Source organism: Adiantum capillus-veneris, chromosome 22 (assembly GCF_014529385.1).
Source record: "Adiantum capillus-veneris isolate H3 chromosome 22, ASM1452938v2, whole genome shotgun sequence".
Lineage (NCBI taxonomy): Eukaryota > Viridiplantae > Streptophyta > Polypodiopsida > Polypodiales > Pteridaceae > Adiantum > Adiantum capillus-veneris.
The window spans coordinates 88,357,157-88,363,971 of NC_140952.1; the positions used below are offsets into that span (position 1 = coordinate 88,357,157).

Genomic DNA, 6,815 nt, shown 5'->3' on the forward strand with positions numbered 1-6,815 from the left:
TTGGTTTTTGCACTAAAATCCTCCAAATTTAGCAAGTTTCCCATCAAGGTGACCCTCCACACTAGCCGGGAATTTTCAAATTTTGTCCTTTAAATATACATGTAAGGCCTATTTTCTGTGCACCGGCTCTTCTTTACCAGCCACAGACTTTGGAACAAGATCTTCCTCATCCTTTGGAGTGAAATTACCTGGTAGAGGGATGGCAAGACCCTGCTTACCCTAGGGATCCCAATCCAAAATAATCGAGAACATCCAAATCAATATACAAGTTCACAGGGTGCCCATATGAGATCATGTACCCATCTTTGAATTTCATAGATTTCGCCCGCTGGGCTATAAGCTTGCCACTGAATAAACTCACAATCCTTTGCACCGCTCTCCATAACAAACCTCACCACACCATAGCAAGCCCTTCTGATAGGAAGGCCTCCAAGGAGCTTGTAGCGGATAGACTCGACTTGGGCGATTGCACGTGAGGGCCTATCAGACAGAGACAACCAAGATCTTGTCTAGTAGTCTCTCTTTCTCCACTAAAAACTAACAACGGTAGGTGAAGAGTGCCTCTAGATACTTTTTAAATTAACAGAAAAGGGAAGGGGAAGGGGGGGGGGGGGGGGGGGGGGGGGTGGGGGTTTGCATCTTTTGGTCTCTAGTCTAATGTTGACTCTATTCTTTTCTCCTTTTCAGATTTGTTTTGCTTGATAAAAGTGATTATTACTTTGCTTAGTATATTTTGTGGCACAACTGGCTCTTGTTGCACTATTAGTTTTAACATGGGATGCCTGTAGAAGTTTGGCAAGAAGCTTTTTTTGTCACAGTCAAAATAACGTCGTTCTTGAGAATCGTGTGACCCTTGGTAGTTGTGGTACACTCTTCCTACACATTTCTTGTTCCACTTTGTATTGTTTAGTTTTTCTCTCGAAAGTTTTGTTGCTCACTCTCTCTCTCTCTCTCTCTCAAGTGTGGTAGATTGGTTATGCCATTTCCCTCTTGAGTGACAGGTCTTGAGTTCAACTCTCGTGGTCGGTTAGATCTTTAAGGTCTCTTGGGATAATTTCCTCGACGTTAAAATAGTCTTCTTCTTCTTCTCTCTCTCTCTCTCTCTCTCTCTCTCTCTCTCTCTCTCTCTCTCTCTCTCTCTCTCTCTCTCTCTCTCTCACTCTCATAGGCCTATGTGCACAACCGCACGTGGAGACACATTTGTAATTTGTACTTTTTCTCATGTGCTTAAAGTGTGCACCTGATGTCCAACGTGATTGATACGTTGAGGTAACCTAATGCCACTCGTAATGAAACGCTTCAACTTGCAAAGCTTAACAAGAAATTGATGTCACTGGAGAGGAAACTTAAGTTATTGTAGCGGGTAGACACGGCTTGGGCAATTGCGATCCCTACCACTAGAGATCGCAGCAATGGTTTATGGATCCGTGATTCCGTGTCTCTGCGCCCACGTGGTGGTTGTAGATACCCGCCACCACATGGTGGGGTTTTTTGCCTCCATTCTCTCTAAGGAGCTCCTCAATGACGTAGTCTTCGCTTTTTGAGAGGAAGCGTATGAACACCAAGCCCAACAAGGGTCCCATCTACTTTCGTGGCCCGTCTCAAACCTCACAAGACAAAGCAAGGAGCTGCAGCACTTGAGCGTCTGAAGACATTTGATGGAGTTTCAGCCCATTATGAAAAGATGAAGAGGATGATCATTCCATATGCCCTAAAGGTTCTAAGGCCCTAGCATGAGCACAAATATTTCTTGCTTGGTAGGCTCTCTTATGAAGTTGGGTGGCACCAGTATGTTATAATCAAGGAACTGGAGGAGAGAAGGAAAGGTAAGGCCAAGGTTTTCTGGCTGAAAGCAGAGAAGAGAGTGGAAGATTAGCTAGGAGAGCAAAGGTTGTCCTAGACCCCCTTAACTACAAGGCCCAAATGAGTTTTTTATCATATTGGGTTGTTAATCAACATGTAAATGTCATTTGCCATGCGGCATTACGTGACCTTTTTCTGGGAAAGTTCATTTGAGAGAATAGTGTTGGGTGAAGAGTTTTTTAAGGCATCAAGGAGGTTCCTGGCTCTTTTCCTACTAATTGAGATAAACAGTTTTATATGAATCCATTAGTAGGTAAGGATGCTATTGAAGCTATTCTTTTTCAATAAGGCAACAACACTCGCTACATGAAGCATATCTATTGTGTTAGCAAGGTAAAACTACATGTGAAAAGAGACTATACAAAGGTGGATCTCATTATGGTTAGTGAATTTATGCTTGTAGAAGGTTCAAGCGCTTCCCTTTCTCCAAATATTTCACATTTCTCACTAGCGACACTCTTCTATCTCAATTGGTGAATAGCCCTACTTTATCAAAAAGAGGATTGTGGAGCTACAAGGATTTTCAATTATTTTTTCTTGTTGAGGAAAGTACAAGGGTTAGATTGGCTTATTTTCTTGCTTATAAAAAAAATTCCTCTTCTTATCAAGGAGGATGCAATGAAGAAATAACACATAGAATCTCTTAATATAGACTGCATATTTATTGTTTTTTGATGGCTCTTACTAGAAATCTCTTGGTGAAGCTTCGTGAGGTGTGGTAAATTATGATCCTCAAGGCACTTTGGTAACAAAAAAGAGTTTGAAACAAGGATTTTCAATTAATTTTTCTTGTTGAGGAAAGTACAAGGGTTAGATTGGCTTATTTTCTTGCTTATAAAAAAAATTCCTCTTCTTATCAAGGAGGATGCAATGAAAAAATAACACATAGAATCTCTTAATATAGACAATGCATATTTATTGTTTTTTGATGGCTCTTACTAGAAATCTCTTGGTGAAGCTTCATGAGGTGTGGTAAATTATGATCCTCAAGGCACTTTGGTAACAAAAAAGAGTTTGAAACTTACAACAAAAAGCAAGAATGAAGCTAAATATGTTACTTTGGAGAAAGGGCAACACCTTTGCCTTGAGCTTAACATTCATCGTGTGCGAGTAAGAGGTGATGTGGTTTTGGTGGTTAAGCAAGTGATTGGGGTGTGGCAAAGTAAGAATCCAATGTTGAAAAATATGTATTTTCAAGTGAAGAAAGTGCTTGCATGTTTTAAATCTTGGATTTTAAGACATATTGTTTGGAAGGGAAGCTTTGGAGAGGGAAGCAGAGTTTCTACAAATAGATATGCTTCTATCAAGGTTGGAGAAGTCAAAGAAGTGTGCCTTTCTTCATGGTGCCAAAAGGTATGTGCTATTTGGTGATACCTTGTATATGGCAAAGTTGGTGGATTCTCTATACGAGAAACTTCATGTGCATCGTAGATTTACTACTCTCCCTATCATGCCCAATGTAATGCAATGAATGAGAGGTTTAATGGAGAACTCATAAGGGATCTTACACAGATAACAAAAAGTAATGTGAAGACTTGGAATTTAGAGCTACCTTGTGCTCTATGGGCCTTCAAAACTGGCATCAAGTCAAGTTTTGATTTCTCTCCCTTCTTCCTAGTCTTTGGCAACAAAGAGGCATTGCTTCCTATCGAAGTGGAGATAGCGGCTTTCAGGATGATATTAAAGCTTGAATATGAGTCTCATAATGCACTCAAAGAGAATATTTTGTATTTGCAATGTGCACGATTGGTGGATATGTTGCTTGCTTTTGAGCATTATGAACATGTATTGAAGAACACTCGAGCAAATGAGAAGGTAAAGGACAAAGACATCAAAAAGGGTGAGATGGTTTTTAGATACAATAGCAATCTTCATAATACTTTTCAAAAGAAATTTAAATCAAGTGACAAAGTACTTTCTTAGTTTTGAACAAGTTTCCAAATGGCACATAATTTTAACTTGTTGATTTGGACAGTGCCCCACATAGAGCACATGTAAATGGCTCCCTAATGGCTACAAGTAAAAGAAGTATGTTGCAATGTTCATGATTATGGTTGAGCATGAGTCTTCCTTTGAATAACTTTATGACTGTGTGGCTGATTATGAAAATAAAGTGAATACTCCATCATGAATAATCTAGCAGATTGGGGTGTGACAAAATATGTTACATGTATTTTGAACACCCCTATTTTTATAAATTTGTACATATGAGCATGACACCTTGTATCAAAGGGTGTTTGTATTTTTATGGGCTTTTCAACTTGATTCAGCAAGCACATGTACATGTCATGCAAGTCGCTTGATTAGCGCTAGCTAACGGGTTTTCTTAAGCGTCCATTAGTGAGTTTTTTGAAGCATAACTTCTATTTAATTTAAGAATTTGAACGATCATCCAAATATCAAAAATTCAAAAAAATGGATCATTGTGGTTTTCTCATTCTTTTTATGCAGTTTTTTACCCTTGACTAACCTTTCCTATGTGTAGTCATGCCATGGCCGTTTGCCGTTCGTGCCAATTTTGCACATAGTGGTGCATATATTCAAAATTTAGTTCATAACCTTTTTTTAATAAATAGAGACTTTTTTTTTGGCTTGAAAGCATCCTTTTTGGAGTTGCGGTTTAGAACACACAATGTATTTTTTGTAGGGTATAGGATATAGCAGCTTACAAACAGTTTGGTGTAGGATAAATTGTGAAGGCTTGCACGTTTTGTGGCATATGCACACTTAAATATTGTGGTTTTAAAAAACCGATTGGTGAATGGGGGAGCTCTTTTCCTCACTTGCATTGGTTGACGTGTATTGAAATTCCATGCCAGGGTAGGTGCTTCTTAGTTTTTATGGTACTTTTTGGGTGGGCGTGTGCTTGTAAATTCCCAAGGTGTTGCTTACCTCTGAGTTGTGATGTTAGAGAGTTCTTTTGATACAATTGTAGTTCTGAATTTGTGTCTTGAGCAATATTGGGAGACATTGCTATAGAGGTGCCCCTTGCTATTTTTCCCGACAATGTCAACTTGATTCGCTTGAACTTCGGCACTCACACTAGTCAGGAAATCATGTAATAAAGTATTGCAACAATTAGTGTATTTTTCATGTGAGCAATACACATGTAACTCCCATTAACATGATAAATGAAATGGCATTGATTCATTCAAAAGAACAAATTTAAAGTGTTAAAAACCTTCTAAAGAATGCGCTCATAGACCTCAAGTCTTAGAATAAAAAAAATCTCAAGAAAAGCATTCCAAAAGATGCCAAATACCCCTCTCGCACAATTGTCTGTAGCCATCCATGTTAGCGCAGATGTAATTTTGGGGTACTGTTGACCATATAAGCTAGCTTCATGCTAACAAACCTATGCATTATAACCACTTGGTTGCAGAATGGTCCTCTCTGATTGGCAAGAGTGATTATCTTTCTGATGGAGCATCGTGCAAGGTGAAAAAATGAATAATACAACGGAACTAAAAGTGCTAATTATGACACATGGCATCCTACAAGAGGAACATTGATAACGGGACATTAATTTTTTCAATAAGGAGGTTGACACTTGCCTCTAACCATCCGCGCCCGCATGGATAGTTACATGCAAATGCAAGGGAGAGCGTACTTATCAATTTGCATGCGTATGCATGCTTGAGTTAGTAATTTTCTTGCAAGAACATGACCACCGAAGAAGCATTTGACATGACCACAAAAGAAGCTTCAAAGAGCATGGAGAAATTTTGACAGCGAAGGCCTTACTGTTAAAACTCTTAGCATTTGGCGCAAGAGCAAGAGGGTGATCGCCCATTAGGGTGATGCACTGACCATTCCCGTTAATCATGGGAGACCGGTAGAGGCCGGGAGCTTTGATTATGGGGTCACAAAGTTGACAACAGAATTTGATTTTGTGTGCTGATATGACAGCCCCTACGTGAATCCAGGCTCCTACATTCCGCTTGTTGAGGCGTCCACAACAGGTGCAATTCACAATCGTACCTAGCTAGGTATGCAGTGCCTCTCTCACAGAAGCTCACGATGTTGAGGTAAGTCACAATGTGGGAATTATTGTGAGAATCTATCCAAAACTTCTTGTGCACGGCTCACAAGTGAGATTCTGCAGGAGAATGGACAACAGATCTATGGTGCAGATCAGTTGTCCCCCTCCCCACGACCTTGGTATAGAGGAGTAAGTGTGTGCAGTCATGCTGGTGACAAGATAAGGCATGTGGGGGGCGGATAAGATCAGTGACGGTGGCGATCATGGTGATCTAAGGAATTTGAATGTCAAGGCACTGTGTAAGATCAATAGGCAACATGATTGAAGGTTGAGATCTTCTTTTCCTAGCCACTAATATAGGTGCATGCAAGGGGTGTCCCAAGTATACTGGTCCTGGCACTTCAGCAAAGGGACATTTGTATTGGATGCCGGCAAGTTCATTGCCACCACAAGGGCATGCTTCCAATCACAAGAAGATTTAAAAGTTTTCCCATGTAGGAAAATGGAGTCTTTTCAGTGTTTTTCATACAATGCATAACTTCATGAGCTTTTGTGAGGGAGGCACGGCATACCTAGCTAGGTACGATTGGGGGCAAGGGACCTCCGGGGGGCCGGAGGTCCCTTGCCCCCAATCGTACCTAGCTAGGTATGCCGTGCCTCCCTCACAAAAGCTCATGATGTTGAGGTAAGTCACAATGTGGGAATTATTGTGAGAATTTGTCCAAAACTTCTTGTGAATGGCTAAGCAGCTAAACATCAACCCTATATTGCCATGATTTCAGTCCAATTTTCCTATCTCTCTCACTTTTTATTATCTTCAATCTTGTGTTGTAGCATTATTGAAGACTGAATCAGCAAAATCCAATTGGTGCATTCTAGTCTAATGTCCCTACATCTCTCACTTTGTATTATCTTTAATCAATCTTGTAGCAATATTGTAGACTGAACCAGCAAAATCTCTCACCAATTT

General features: G+C 40.1%; 1 pseudogene; it reads left to right on the forward strand.

Annotated features, from left to right (window-relative positions):
• Positions 1 to 1,412: 1,412 nt before the first annotated feature.
• Positions 1,413 to 2,016, forward strand: LOC147429753 (large ribosomal subunit protein uL13w pseudogene; annotated as a pseudogene).
• The last annotated feature ends 4,799 nt before the right edge of the window (positions 2,017 to 6,815 follow it).